The sequence below is a fragment of the Apis mellifera genome, linkage group LG10 (genome assembly GCF_003254395.2).
Source record: "Apis mellifera strain DH4 linkage group LG10, Amel_HAv3.1, whole genome shotgun sequence".
NCBI lineage: Eukaryota > Metazoa > Arthropoda > Insecta > Hymenoptera > Apidae > Apis > Apis mellifera.
This window is the reverse complement of record NC_037647.1, coordinates 6549230-6565566: the sequence shown is the minus strand read 5'-3', so window position 1 is coordinate 6565566 and position 16337 is coordinate 6549230. Positions and strand designations below refer to the sequence as shown.

The 16337-nt window shown below is 43.6% G+C and overlaps 2 long non-coding RNA genes across 8 annotated transcripts in view; both read left to right on the top strand.

The window, feature by feature from the left end:
- Positions 1 to 16337, top strand: part of LOC113219060 — a 205135-nt gene that overhangs the window by 169271 nt on the left and 19527 nt on the right. The gene's annotated exons all lie outside the window — the stretch shown is intronic.
- LOC113219061 lies at positions 523 to 12264 on the top strand. The gene is made up of 3 exons (XR_003305529.1): positions 523 to 537; positions 9525 to 9765; positions 9835 to 12264. It is a non-coding gene; the product is annotated as an uncharacterized LOC113219061 (long non-coding RNA).

Here is a 16337-nt window from a genome sequence, read left to right as displayed (position 1 = left end):
CCTCGAAGCCCCCTGGCGTGTCCAAGGACCGATGCTTCCGAGAACATCCAGTGTCGTCGGTTATCATGGCCAGTCGTGCGTGACGTGGCTAACAGCTCCGTTCCAAGTCACGTTCCTCCAACGTTTGACCTTGATAATGCAGGAATTTCATATTCCTCCGTGATCACCCTCTTTCTTTCCACGCGCCCTTTTGTCAATGGGTCTCCACGCACTTTTCTTCTCTCGGGAGGGGAATCCAGGGAACAATTGCTTCTTCTTCTTCTTCTTCTTCTTCCCTTCTCCCTGACAAGTTTCGTAATTAATAGCCGACGCGGGATCCTAGCTCGATTTGATCCCAAGGATCGAGGCCGTTTATTTCGTCAAACGGATGAAGATACGAGTTTTTGCCACGCCGACCTTCTCTTCTCGGCTCTCTAATTCGGTCGGCCGACTGACTGACGCGGAACGAGTATGGAGGAGGGGGAGGAAGAAGAATGAAAACGAAGAGGATGAAGAATCCGTCTTCAACGGATTTCTTCCTGGTGGAAACAAGAAAACGTAAGTGAGTAAATAAGCGAGTTGGAGATTGCTTATCCCTTTCTCGAGATGAACGAGAGGCATAAGAGGAGATCGACGACACACGGGGGATTTTTTTTCTCCGTGACGCGATTCTACGGAAAAACTCTTAAAAATATGGAGAGATACGTCACTGATTCTTGGCTTGGCTTGGTGGTACGATGCGTGAAATGAGGCGTGCGCGTGGCAAAACAGGTGCGTTTAATCGATTCGCGAGTCGGCGACGAGCGTCAGCCTTCCACGAGAAGCCATAGATCACGTCGTTTACGCCGTTCCACCGACCTATTACGAGAAATTACGCGGCATTGTACCCCGCGACAACGGTGTATATACCCTGACTATGTAACACCGTTAAATCGCGTTTACGCCCGACCATCTTCTCGTTTTTGTTCAACCCTTATTGAGCCGCGAACCAATCCTTCTTTATCCCGTTTTTCTTTTTTTTTTTCGAAGCGGAGGGGAAGAAACAAAAAGACGAGTCTATTCTTCTCTCTCTTTACCTCGAATCAACGTTCCTTCTTTTCCTTTTTTTCTTCTTCTTCCGCATTGAAAGAAGAAGAGGTTTCCTCGTTCCTTTTCTTCCTCCTCGAAGAGTAAAAACTTTCTATACATTTTTCTCCCTTCGTCAAAAATCTCTTCTCTAACCTTTTGTTCCTCTTTCGTTCTCTCTCTCTCTGTCTCTCAAAATCTCTTCTTTCTTTAAGAATCATTTCTTCTTCTTCTCGAGAGGAGGAACCTTCTCTTCTTGTTTTTCCCTCCTCTTCGTTGAGCAAGATTGATTTTAATCTGGTTGGGTGTAATTTCGGGACAATTATCAAGCATGTGCAACATTTATCAGGCGGAAAATAGAGGCTTTCGGAAGATAGAGGAGAATCTGAGCACAAAGTATCGGAATAATTTTTGTCGCGAGTTGGACTCTGATTCGGTGGTGGTTGCTCGACCACCCTTCGTTTCGAGAAACTTGGTGACCCACTTCCTTTGCCTCCCAAGTTTTTCCATCACTCTCCTTTCAGGTGCATCGAAGGTAAATTTATTCGCGGTGGTTCGAAAGAAACCTTCTTTGAAAGTGATCCCACCATCCCCTCTGTTCAACTTCGACCAGTTACACGCAACTTTTTATTCTAAGAATCTCTTTCTCTCCCCTTCTTGAAATATAAATTAGACGGATAGATACAAAGCCGCGTGTGACACATAGTTCCATCCCACCCGTTTATTATTCAAAGTCAGCCTCGGTGAGTCTTCTTTGAATCCCGAAAAAATATCCACTTCAGAAATGCTTTTTGCTTTATTCCATTCTCAAATTCTACGCCAAGCCGATCCTTTATCCACTATTACGCGCCACCTTCGCATTCGTATTACAAAACTCGATGGAACGCGAGGAAATCTCGCAATCCCCAAGAATCGACATCAAACGACACCGAGAGCATCGTTTCCAACATCCAGTTGCACATGCAAATGGCGCCGCTAGGCAAACGCGCTATCCCAAGAATTCCACCATCTCCTTTTTCAGCCTCTCGAGAAGAGGTACAGCCATTGAACGCTCCCTCATTGATCGTGTTCACCACGCGAAACCTGCCTAGACAACACCGCCATCGTTTTCCTTCGCGGCGAAAAGGAGAAGAATTCTCTGCCAATCGAGAGAGAGAAAGAGATGCTGGCCAGAAAACCGTGGCTTTCATATGCAAATCGGAGGGACCAACACGCGTCTCGCGAATCTTTTCCACGTCTCGAGCAACCCGATTTCTCGCCTCGCCAGTGAAAAATGATCTCGCCGACAATCGATACGCTTCGCGGCTCGCTCGCTCTCTTCGTCCTCGCCACTTTCACCCATTCTCTCTCTCAATCATTAACCTTTCGAGATTATCGAACGAAATTCGAAGAAAATAGCGTTAAAGTATTTTATTTTCTTCGAAACGAATCGCGTTCTACATATTCGTGTATATATTTTTTGATCAACAACAAACGAACGTGAAAGTTGACCAGTACGAAGAAATATTGATAAATACACATGTCGCGTGATTTCTTCTATTTCCAAGAAAGGAACAACTTACAGTAATAGAACTTACAGAAAAACTAATTTTCTCACGCGCGTCTACGTACAGCGCTGATTACAATTGTATATATTTTTTGATCAACAACAAACGAACGTGAAAGTTGACCAGTACGAAGAAATATTGATAAATACACATGTCGCGTGATTTCTTCTATTTCCAAGAAAGGAACAACTTACAGTAATAGGCTTACAGAAAAACTAATTTTCTCACGCGCGTCTACGTATTACGCTGATTATAATTGTTTCTTGCTATAGAAATATCAAAATATAAATATTCTTTATAATAATACGACGAATTTTAAGCTTAAGTCTCGATTCCTAGAATCTCTATTATACGACGCATTCTATGTACGTAGATGAGATACAGGGTAAGTCGCTAAATATGGATGGATAAGTAATGGAGAGGCAGATTAGACGATTGGGTAGAGAGAAGGGTGGAGTTTGCGGTGATTCTCGGTTCGAGAGGAATAAATTGGAGGCTGCGTTTGTTTTAGCTCGACCGGATTAAAGATCAGGGCAAGGGGTAAGGAAATGATTCCAAGTTTCGTTGAGCAAATATCAAACACGGTCGGAACTTGATTTCGCAATTAGAATTTCTGACCCGAGATGTCAAATTCCCCGCCGATTATTTCGAGAAAGAGAGAGAATACTACACCGCGATCGTTTCGAGCGAGAAGAGTATCAATTAGGAAAAATATTTAATCGCGCGACGCCTGAACGAACGTGTCGGCTCGATTAATCGAGAAGGCCGGTATTTATCGGCGGGATTTCGATAAATTGTCGGGAGAAAATTATCGCGCTGCCGCGCGGCCACGGATAAATAAACTGGCGCGGTAATTAATTACAGCCAAAAATCTGCGCACTCATCTCGTAATTGCGACCTTTTCATTTCCCTCCCCGCCAACTCTCCTCAAATCGCGCTCTATTAACGCCGATTTTCGCGATTAAAAAACTCGCGCGAGTTTCGTAATATATCGAATTTTTCATTTTCCCCATTTTCCCGTTGTTCTTTTTTTTCTTTTCCTCTCCCCGTTCGCTTCGAAATTTCATACAATTTATCGCGTCGAGAACGAATCGATACAATCTATATTTCAAGTTTACGTAAGTCTCGGATAAAAGTAATTCGAGATCGTATCGAGATGGAAAGCAGCGATAAGAATCTGGGAAATCTGGTCCGTCCACGAATCTGGATGATACTATGACCCGAGAGAAGAACCCATCCCTCTTTTTATTCAACTACAAACTACTTCCTCCCGACACTGGATACTTTTACTTCCTCGCAATTTAATATTCCTTTAAGCTATTTCACGAGTTTTCTTTTTTCTTTTTTCTTTTCTACCACCCGTAAAACCATTCGTTCGACCGTTTGCTGTCCCCGATTCATCTATCCGGAGGAAGCATATTCTAGGATATACGAACGTTAATTTTCTCGTCCACCGATTTTTTTATTATCAACGATCAAGAGTATCGAACTTATTCGCGTATTTTCTTTGTACGCCTGTCAAAAATCAATATCCACACCCCTTTAATTTTTATTATCGCGTAATTATTTAATATCCTGCCTTCGTTTCGAGTTATACAACCGAGCAGACCGAGGAAAATCAAAGAAAAGAGATTCTTTTCCTTCGCTCTAAACCGAATCTATTAATCCGAACCAAATTCATTTCGATCCCACAAGACAACCGCGTGAGTTTCACGAAAAAGACGGCCTGTTAGACGGCAAGCTGATTATAATTCTGAAAGCAAATACCGTTCGTGGCTTATTAATGGGAGGCAATCTTTCTTAAGGTGGTTCGTTCATCGGCAGGAAATTTCTATAATTATTTTAGTCCGGGGCTCGAAGAGCTCATTAGGTCGTCCGAGGGCCGTGTTGCTCCTCCTCCTTCCATCTTCTTCTCCGCTCCACGTGTCTCTTCTCCCCGTGGCTTCTCATCTTCCTCTCTACCTGTGCTGTGCTCCATCGTCTTACCTTTCCAATCTTCTTGTATTCTTTTTGCTCGTCGTCTAACGCCCATTTTTTCCTTCTCCTCCTCCTTCTTTTTCAACGTCCCTTCATCCCCCTCGATGATCCACGCGCTCTCCTTTCGCCCCGACCGAAACATCTGCATCTTCGAAACGCATCTCTCTGCCGTTTTGCCAATTATTCTTCAACACCTGTTGACAGAAACCAACAACTACGTTCGAATTCTCATTTCTATATTGGATTATCGGAGCAAATAAGCTTGTGATATTACGATCGAAATTATCGAAGGTTAAAATCTTGTGGCTTTCGTTTCGCAATATGTAGATCGAGAGTCGATGTGAGAAGAGAATTGAAAAGATTCGATGGAATTGTAATTGTATCGTCGGATGCAAGGAGAATGCACTCTTTTCAAAACGTTTAATCAGATTCTACTTTCGTTTCACTCGAGTCAAACGATTGTCTTTCTTCTCGCATCCAACGACACGTTGTATAATTTCTCTTTAATTTGAACACTGTTTCGGAAAGCAAATAACTTCGCAACAATTCTCTTATTAAACAATCCATTGAATTTCCCTGCCTGACTAAAGAATTAACAAAGAAGAATGGAAAATCTGAATTCTCGTTTATCTGAATCCTCCTCTCCTTTCCCTCTTTGTATTTCTCCTAGATACTTTCGGATAGGAAGCAGAAAACAGGTTGGCGGAATCGATCAGCCCAACTCGTGTTGGACGCGATTTATCAACACGAGTGCGAGAATTCCGCCGCGATCCCGTTCCAAAGGCAGGCCGGCACAATTTCGCGGCACGATAACGATCGTGATTGATGCGACGCGCCAGACGAGAGCGAGAAAGTTGCGAAAGTACGGTTGGGAAAACGTGGCAGGCCGGAAACGCAAATTCGTGTTTCCGTCTAACGACTCCAATTTATCGTGTGCCCCCTCTCCCTCCTACCTTTCCCCGTCCCGATCGAAATCGCGATGTTTACCGCGATTTTCCGCTTTAACCGACCGCAAAATTCGCGATAATCGACCATTCACTGCGTATTGACTTTATCGAGAGAATGAGAGAGAGAAAGAGAGGGAGAGAGAGAGCTCGATGATAAGGAAAAACTTTGCTCGAGAAAGAAAATTTGACTGTTCGATGAACAAGAACAAGAAGAGGCGACGAAGGGATCAAACGTAAGAGTCTTTCGGCGGAAGTTAAGAAAAAGGAAAGGGAAAAAAAGAGAAGAAAGGAACTGGAAGGAAATATATACTGTACAAAGGTGTATCGAGAGAGTGGTATGTTCGCGAAAGACGTCTAGTTTGGAAAAATTCTATCCTTACCTCTCGAAACGTCTCTTTGAGGATAGTCTTTCAAAGATCCCTTCCTGAAGACGGTGAAAGAATAAAATAAGACGAACGCTTAATTGGAAGCTGACACTTGTTCCTTCCCGATCTCGTCGGAGGGGAAGCAGTCTCGTTCGTGAACTATCTTCGAGTTTTCGAAAACGACGACGACGGTGGTAGTGGTCCACGATGGTGATATTCGCGTCACGAAGAACTTAAGCGCGAATTAAACTCCTCTGACGTGGAATTAGGGGAGCTTGGGTTGTCTCTATGGCGAGGCGAGAGATACAGCGAGTATAAAGGCGGTGTAGGCGTGTGAAACGTGTAGTCTCTCGATACAGAAGCGATTCATCCTCGCGTACGCGTAACGGCGCGTACGGTCATTTCGCCCCGCGTTGATTGCGAATTTGAATCCTTCTTCGCCACCCTTTGATGTCGGCTCTCTCCCCCGCCCCCCTCCCACGCATCGTGCGCCGTGTTATTATCGATTTTCCCGGCGATTCGACCACCGATTCCCGCCCCCCGCCCCCCTCCGTCAAATCGTCGCCGCTTCTTCCTTTTTCTTCTTTTTTCCCCACACTTTTTCGCCCGTTAATTAACAATCGCACCGTCCCTCGCGCCTCGTGGCACGAGACTGTGCGTGAAAGTCGAACTCGGGGGTCTCGTCGACTCGAAACGACAACAAATTCCGTGGGAAACGAGCGAGGAATGTTTATAATATCGTAACGGACGAATTTTGTTTTGATTCTCGAGATAGAACGAACGATGTATTCGTACTGCGACACGATATTTACATTTCTATTTATATTATATTTCATATATAATATAAAATATTATACGGAAATACTGCGTAAAAATTAAAGGAGGAGGATAAAAAAAGCATTATGCGACGTGATTAAGGAAAATTTGGTAATTAAAAAAATTGGAAAGTAAAAAATAGGAGGAATTTTGAAGGAAAAAATTCGATCGACGAAAAGAAATTTGAATATACTAATGTTCAAAAGAAGAATATCGATGGAATTTTATTTTTTCGCGAAATTTTTATCTCTCCTGCGATTTTTCTTATAGAATCGAGATATCGATAGAAGCATAATTTGCTTCGAATTTATATCTGATTCTTCCACACGCAATCTCGATCGCGAAGAACATCTTTTTTTTCACCAATGTTCAACAATCCCCGTAGAAAAAATAAACGAGGTAAAAAAAGGGGGAAAAAAAAGCGGAAATACCTTCATTGAAACGATGATTAACCCGTGTAAAATACGCGGAGAACGTTTAGAAAGTTCTAATACGCAATTACGCGAAACAAATTCCTCTCATTTTCATCCGCAACCTCCCCCACCCATCTCCTTCATCAACCCCTTTTATATCTGCTCCCATTTTACTTTATTACAGACATGCAACTTGGCTCGTTCCAACTTCCCACTCGATGAAAACACTATAAATTCCCGGTTATCCAACTCCATTTCCTCCGTCGTTGGAATAATTCTCAAGCAAATCGAGCATGCTTATCATCTTGGAGGCGCGAAAAAATTCACCTCGAGAACGAATCACCCTGTATAATCTTCCCTCGTTCGTTCGTTCGTTCGTTCGTTCATCAACGCGTGCGTGACACGTGCTCTTCCTTTTTCTCCCTTCTTCTTCGAAAAGAAATTACACCGGTCGGCCGGGCTACTAATTAAAGACGTTGCCCTCGAGGATCCAAGAAGGGAGCAAGTTTTCCATTTTCGTCCGCCGATATTCGAACGTTTCCTCGTCCAATCACGGAGGGGGAGGGGGCAGGTGGGTCGACATCGGTAAGCCGGATTTAAGCAGATGTACGTACACCTCTAGCTGGCTGCCACAGGGCTGGTGGATGCTGCATACTAAACGATGATCCTTTGAACAATCAATGATCCGCCACTCACGTTCGGGACACGGATGCCTCGTTACGACACGCGTGCACATCGATCCTCCACCGTCCAACGGGCGCATGCTCGTGGCGAGAGGGAAACGGAACGGATCTGTCGTCCGTCCGACGAAGGAGACCACCGAAATAAACCATTCGATGAAAAAGTAATTCGTAAATTCCATCGGCTGGAAGATGGGTGTGGCGAAGTCGCTTTATGAATATCCATTCTTGGAAAGTGAGGCGAGGCCGTAATTTGTCAGCGTTGACAGCGGTTCCTGGTCCCGCGATAACGAAAATAGAAGAGGAGCGGCAAAAAAGGAAAAAGAGGAGGGGGGGAGCTAGCCTCTCTTCCATAAAACGGGATCGAGTCCCACGAGGTGTGATGGGCCTAAGAGAAATCGAGAGAGAGAAAGAGAGAGAGATTACTACAGCTCGCCTCATTAAACAACCCTTTCCTAGCCTCTCCTTTTCCAACTATCACACCGGCGTAGATAAATTTCGCAAATCGAAAAGAGAAGTTCGGCTTTATCCGCGAGCTAATTTCCAAGAATTCCGGCCCGAGTTTTTATTCTTTCGAGGCGAGGTTTAGAGGGTAGTAGAGATTAGATTAGGTCAGGTTTTTGACGGCCGGGTTAATTAGTCCTATCTTCGCAATTTTCGCTGCTCCTCCCTCCCCAAACCCCGGAAAGAACTTTGAAATTATCGCGGTGGAATCACAAAGGGAATACAAAATTTCCGCGAAAAACATTGCCCGAGCACGCGTCGTGTCTCTCGTCGCGTGTTATATAAAAACGCAAGGAAGGGAGAGAAAACAAGAAAAAAAAAAAAGAAAATACTAATTTCCCAACGAAATCCAGAAGCCGTCGTTCTCATTAAACCCCATCCTCGTGTATATACTCGTCAGCGTGAGGGCGAAACGTGACGGCGTCCCATCGTCAAAACTTATCGTGGAAAATGGTAATCAACCGGTAAGAGGGTAACGAGGGGATGGAAAAATGTGCGCGTTTTTGTGCGGCTTTTGCCCCAATGCGACGAAGACACGCGTTATTAAATAAGATAAAAAACGCAGGAAGAATTTGCTCGCCGGTTTCCGTCCATTTTCCCGTTTAACAGGGATGGAACGAGAGTTAAATAGAAGAGGCGCGTGTTCTCGCAATTAGGGGCTAGGATGGAAGGGTGTTGGTACACGGTGTTACGGCGAATTTACACGACCAATGAAACGCATAGTTCGGATTATTACGATCGCCTCTGGACGGCCTTTGTTCGGCCCGAATTCAACAACGGAGGACCCGCCCGTGTGTACCCGGGAGCTGGACTACGAAACGCCGGGAGATTTCTGCCAAGACAATTAGTCGGTTAATCCAGTTTCGCGAATCTGTAACTAACGAGTCTCGATTCGTGCCCGTTCCTCTCTCACTCTCCCTCTGTGTTCGTTTCACACTTAGTTTGCCACTCCCGACATGTGTGCGTCATTCGTGGGTAATTGCGCCCGAGTAATTGTTGCTTTGCTTGGCGCTAATTATGAACGCGAAGCTAATAGCTATGAATTTTTAGAAGCGTATTAGCTACGTGGAAAGAGAAATCTCTCGTACTAGATAATAACCGAGAATGTTATCCTCGTGAAAAAAGTAAGCGATTAAAGTAACGTTTGAGATTAAATATCATTGGAATTTTGATTCTAATTATAAGAATTCGAAAAAAATCACTCTCTAATAATATTATTCCTCTTGCGTAGACACCGATATCTCAAAGGAGCAATCCTCCTCCCTCGAGAAGATAGCCTCGAACCGTTCGATCCGCGACAATCAATTTGCGAATCTCGATCGGAGGAGGACACGGAGCGAAGTTCCGGCGCTGCGTGTTGTCGATCGGCCGTGAAACATCGATGATACGATGCTGATCAACCGTGTTCATCCGTGATCATCAGCGGCGTCTTATCAGCGAATATTAAGAAGAGGTTGGTGAACGACCACTCGGTACGCTCGATTACGTATAAATTAATGGAAGGTAGGGAGAGGTGCGCTTTAATAACCTGATTTTCCTAGGATTTACGGATCTCTAATCGGAATTTATGGAAGAAATATGGAGGTAATCGATAAGAAACTATGGTAATAAATAGGCGCGACTGCGGCCGCCACGTGATTCTGGACCCATGGTCACCTGGCGAGCTTCTTCCTCGTTGGAACTCTGGCTCGTTTAAATTATTTCAACCGCAGACGTTTTCCTGGAACGGTTCTCGTTATTTATCCTTTCGCTCGTCGAGGGAATATATATATATATTTTTCTTTAGAAGAAGAAGAAATTAATTATGCTCCAAGCATGTTGATGATGAATCCTTCTTAACACAGTGAAAGAAAGAGATTCTTGGCATGCGTTATTAATTCAACGATGATGCTATTTTTTCAATAAATTTGAACGCCAATTCCAATATTATTAATAATTAATGAACTCGAAGCGAGGAACAAATTCCTCGGAAGAGAATAAGTAATCCTGATTACACCCCGCCAAGTATAAATTCTGAGATGCTGGCCCATTACCCGATCTTCAACGGCCATAACCATTTGCAAAGTAAACGAAGGAACATTGCGTTCCACGCGAACGCCAAACAATAGTAGTAATCTACACAGCGATATTGGTGTAATTAGACGCAAACTAGTTACGGGAACCGCAATTGTTTGACGATCGCGACGATTCACCCCGCTCTGGACGCGTCTATTAGCCCTCTGCCATCAGGAGACCGCCTATCATTCTCACCCGTTAAAATAATTCTATGGCCGCGTTCGATGCGGCTCGTTGATCGAGGTTATTTAATTCTCGAAACCAGGAGAAAAACCGAACCGTTCATCGTTCATGGAAGAGGAGCGGGCGCATCGTGGAGTGAATCGAGAGGCAACGAAGCCACGTCAAGTTGAAACCAACCGTTAAACGGCCGTACCACCTTGGGCGAGGCCTACGGCGAGTTGGAGTACGCATCGATTGATTTCGAGTCGAGATAGCAAAGCAGTTTGTTACAGAAAATACACGGGAATTTTGCCCGTACGAGTTTCTTCGCTGATCGAGCTCTCTTCTCGATCCTTTTATACACCGCGTGTAAATTGCGAAAACGTGTTGCGAATTATTTCAACTATCGCGAATAATTTTTCATTAAATTCATCACTCGTTCAATCTTTGAACGATTGAAAAATAGTAGATAATTTTAAAAAGTTTTCGAGAAATAATTTACCTTACGAATAACACGAGCGTTTCTTAAAAAAAGATTTATCGAATAATCATTGTTCCATTGAATAAAGTTTGCTTTAAAACGTTCCTAAACACAATCTACAATTTTTATTTCTCTTCCACTTATGTAACGAGCTTTCCCCACTCTTCTTCCCTGTCCCAAAAAGAAATTTATTCCCGTGACATTTCTTCGTGCGGAGTGAACACGCGTTAAATCGGATCCAAGGAGAAAAGCGCTAAAGCTTCGAAGGCTCATCGCGGGATGAGAGAAATCCAGTTAATAACGGCGAGGAATAGCAACGTCGTTGCGAGGCCTCTGCCGGCCTCCATAAACCAAAACCCCCTCGGGCGATGTATTAAGAATGCACGTGAATGACGTGAAACGAATTCCTATGCAAAGGAGCGGCGTTATAGTACGGTGTCGGGGCCTGCTTCTAACTAGGCAGCTCGCATCATTAACGGGTCTTGTTTGTTTTACAACGGAGAAAGGGACACGCCCATTTCCTCGTCATTCTCCTCGGCTCCTTCTGACCGTGGCTCCGAGCGATGCCCCCGTCCCTTAATCTCCCCCGGACTCTCTGTCTATACACGGTGTGTCGTTTGCTCCGGGCCCGCTTTAATTTCAACTCGAGAAGCCCTTCCGGTTCCAAACTCGCTCTTTGCCCAGCGGTCGCTTTGAGGTTTCTCCCTAATTTTTGCCCGCTCGCGACTTACCAGGGTGTTCGTCAACCCCCAACCCCCTTGGGCTTGTTTGTCCTAGACGTACGTACGTATCAAGGATTAAATCCTGGCTATTCCTGGGAAACAAATTTCTCGTCGATACACCTCGTTATTACACGGGTTCTATGATCCATGTGTCCATATAATCGGACGATCGCCTTCGGATGAATATCCATCGCTCACGATTCGTCGAATGGTTTATCCAGGCGATGATATAATATGCGAATTTTTCATTGCGCGAAATGAAGTATGCGATTCTTTTCTTTTCTCCTTTTTTTATATTCGAGAAATGGAGAACTTCGTCCCTCTATTTTTCTCCTCCTCTTCAAAGAGGACACCCTGTGTGTACGCAAAGAAGGGCCACTCTCGCTCTCGTTCCACCCCACGACGAGCGTATACATATTCATGGTGTCATTAGCGGCCCATGAAACATGCTATTGGTAAACGTTTCTGCCGCTCTCTCTTCTCACAGATGATCGCGGTACCCTTCTTTTTATTATTATAAATTATATTCGTCGATTTCGTTTCACATTTCGCGGAGTGGTTGAGTTTGTCGTAAACTCGACAAAACTTGTATTTTGTTATCCATCTGAGAATCGATGGATCGATCTTTCCTCTTAATCCCCGATTATTCGAATTCGATTCGAGCGGCGAAGAAAGTCATTCGTTCGACGAAACGACGTCTTTTTCACCGAAGCTCGCGATTTATTAGTCGTATTTAACAATCAACGAGTGGCGGTTGATAATAAAAAAAAAAAAAGCAGTCGAAAGCCTGTAGCAATAAGAGAGGAGACATATGTCCACCTTTATCACGGTTGCTTTACCGTTTTCATCGCTTTCTTTATTTTTTCCTCTCTCCCCTTCCTCCGCCCATTCGTTCTGGCTTTATTGATATTTTAGCCGCGCCAACGTCGAAATATCTCCGAGTGGGGGAGGGGATGGGTGTGTAGCAGGGGTGAGGGGAAATTTTGTAAATTTTATGGAACGAATCCGTGGGTAATCTTGTCGGGATGGTTCGGTAATTAACCCGTTTTTTTCAACCAACGATAATAAGCATTTCTCGGTTCACCGTGTTTGCCGCGTATAATTGGTTTTTATATAGGGCTCTCCTGTGTTCCGACCAGCGATGGGATCAATGTTCAAACCCACGAGTTATTCACGAGTTAATAATCGAATAAGAATCGAATAATTTTAAAAAAAAAGTTACGTGGAAGAATGATAAAAAAGGATTCGTTTTAACTTATCCGTTATAATTTCCCTTACGATGCGATCGGATCACGATTATGTAAAAATAGTTATCTTCGAGAGGAGAAAGAAAATTCGAAGATCATCGAACGAAGCTCGAGTTCCAAAGTACTTTTTTTCACTTGTTTGAGAGAGTTCGAAACTTTTCTTGAACTTGCTCGCGATACGCTCGATCCCATCACTGGTTCCCTCTCTTTTGCTCGACTATTTTTAACAGGGTACAAACGACCAGACCGATCGACTGCACCATCGAAAATACGCGTTTCGTTTATTAATTCGTTATATCGGTGGATGGAAACAGGCGATACGCCATTATACGCCTCGTTTTCCCGTCCAGAATTTCAATTTGTTGCCGTCATTTTTCTTCCCCGGATCGGCCCGTTGTACCTGTGACGAGACACGACAAGGAAATCACGGCCAGCGCCGCGATATCCATCCACCCTTCTCGGATCTCGGTGTTATTTATTAACGACGCCGCTTTATTAATTACGCCAGGATTGAACCTGGCAGCATACTGATACAAAGTGTATCGATCGAACTGCGAGCTTGCGAGATTGCAGCTCGAGAATCCTATCCTTCCTCGATTCTCTATCCTGCAATTTTACATGGTGGAAATCAAGCAAGGTTTTTTTTTTCATTGCTCCTCCGTTCCTGCCGTTTTGTTGTTGGCCGAATTTAAATATTTTAAACGATGCTCCGAAAAATCTCGATTGAATATAGATCAGTTCGAGAAAAAACCAATACGGGTCAATGAATTTTTTACAACCGCGGTCTACATACGTAACGTCTAAATAATTAAAAATTAAAAAAAAAAAAAAGAAAAGAATAATCTCTCCTTCCTGAAATGAAATTGCTTTATTTCAAAACTTTTCCTATGAATTACGACTTCTTTTTCCTTCTTTTTTTTTTCTAAAGATAAGATTGAAATTGAACGTAATAACGATTATACCTCCAACGTTTTTTCAGACCAAGTTAAGCTCAACTTTACACGCGAGTCTAAGGTTACACATTTTCAGATTTATAGCAACCAAGTGTATATTCAATATCCAAGTGCCTTAAAGCATACCCTTTCTTCGTTCCTTAGATTAAAGAAGGTAGAACGATGTTGCACAGAACCGGCACTTTGATCCGTGGCATCGTCGCGTCGACCCTGCTACACCGACTACCCTGTTATTCACCTGTATTTCACGTTACACGGTAATCCGCGCGTATCACGGAACGAAGAAGAGAATCTACTCCACGGGAGAGAGAGTGGATCTCTTTCGAATCCGTCCGTTTCGATTTTATCCAAGTCGTGGTGAGGAATTACGGGAATGGCGCGGCGATCAGCAAGACACGACAGATCATTGGAAAGCAACCGGGGTAAGGAACGATAGAATCCTAATTGGCAATAAATAACACGGTATGCGTAACATGGAGAGATCGGTAATAACGATCGGTTACGCGGCTCGATCGATGCCCGATGCTCTATTTAGTTGGAGGAGAATTAATTACGACGACGGTGAATCTGCTGCCAGGATTTAGAATCGAATTACGTAAATGCAATTACACGGCGGAGGGGCGGGTGGGGCGCGATTCTGGGTAATTTGTACTCGATCGCCCTTCTTTTTCTCTTTAAATCTATTTCTTTCGTTCCACCACCTCTTCTCCCCGTATGGTTTCTCCGGTTAAATGAAACTCCTCTTCCTCCTCCTCCTCCTCCCGTTTTTTCCATTTGCGATTTTCTCCTCTCGTTGTCGGGAGATATATTATATTCATCGATTGAACGGAATTAAGTAAATTCGAGCCGAGTTTCATAATTTTTATATACGGTATACACATTTGATAATTGAATTAATTTCTATTATTACTTAAATTCGATTTGTGTCTATTAGGAAGGATGAAGACCGTATCCAAAATCCAAGTTCAAGTCGTCACGGTGTTGGATACTTGCCAAATCCGCGTTGTTGATTGATTCACGGATCGATTAATTGGAGCGTGGCGAAATCGACTCATCGATGATGATATTAAATCGGTTTTCGCGCATTACGGAATCGACCGCTTAACGAATTGCCTCGATTTTCGCGTTGGATACCCTCCCCCTGGATACTAGGAGATCCCGAAATTAATAGAAATCTAAATCAACGATCAAGTCGAATAATTAAAACGGATATACGCGATCGTGATTCTACTTCTATTACACCGCCCCACAATATCCCGATATTCTATTATTCAAAAACTTCAAATATTCCATAGTCCATTCAACTCTGTTACATCCCCAACGATGTAAATGTGAATTTACTCTCGATCGATTAATTGAAAAAATTACAAAATTCGTTCATTCAAATGTATCTATATTCCAATGTAAGAACTTAAAAGAAAAAATAAATAAATAAATAAAAATGGTTCTCTGTTTGTTTCCCTATTATCGTATTCCATTTCTTAAGAAAATAGAATTTCCACCATTGTCACAGAATTATCAAATCCACGGAAATCCAACGTATGAAACAAGTTTCGCGATAATAATCGGTGACGCGGTTGCGGACGAGGAGGAAGAGAGGGAGGAGAAGGAAAATCCGGAGGGGGGAGCGTGTAAAAACCGGAGGAGAACAGGCGGAAGTTGATAAAGAGCAAGGTGCATGCAGCCCAAGGTTCTCGAGAGAAGGAGGAGGAGGGAGAGTTTCGAGTCCAAGGGAATTAAATGTACTCTCCCCGGAGGTTTGAGATCGATCGTTATGATTAGCCGACATTAATCATCCGCGATATGAAAAGGAACAATGGAAGCAGGGGGAGAGAGGGGGGAGGGGAGGGCTCGGTCACGTTGCTAATTACGGCGGAAAGGGATTCCGGGAAGAACAATGCTCGCGTCGTGAGATTTCTTATTGTTTCGCCCTGTTTTATGAGGAGCTTTTTAGCGCGTGCACTTCGTTACAATCGACTTATGCCCCGGAACAACGGGGTTACGTGGTTACTTATTATTATACGGTGCGGAGAGGGTGAACGTAACGTTAATAGGGTCTTAATAAGTTTAACGAATCGCTTTGCTTTGCTTTGGGGAGGTAAAAAAAAAAAGAAAAGAAAAGATCAACGAAGATCTCGAAACGAAGATTGTGTCTGTTTCGAATGCACGTGACGCGCGTCTGTTAAACGTTTCCCGCGGAAACGTGGTCTCGTTGAATTCGAGATTATTCGAGGGAAACGGAATTGTTCCTTGTGCGAGAGGTGAACACAGTGACAGTATTGCAGAATATTAGGATATATAATAATAAGTGTGCTCGATGCGAGGCTTTGAAAATCTTGTTTCCTCCTTTTTTCGAAAAGATTTTAAAAAGATTTTAGCAAGTGATCTTCTCCATTGCTCGGAATTGGAACGAATCGATCTTCC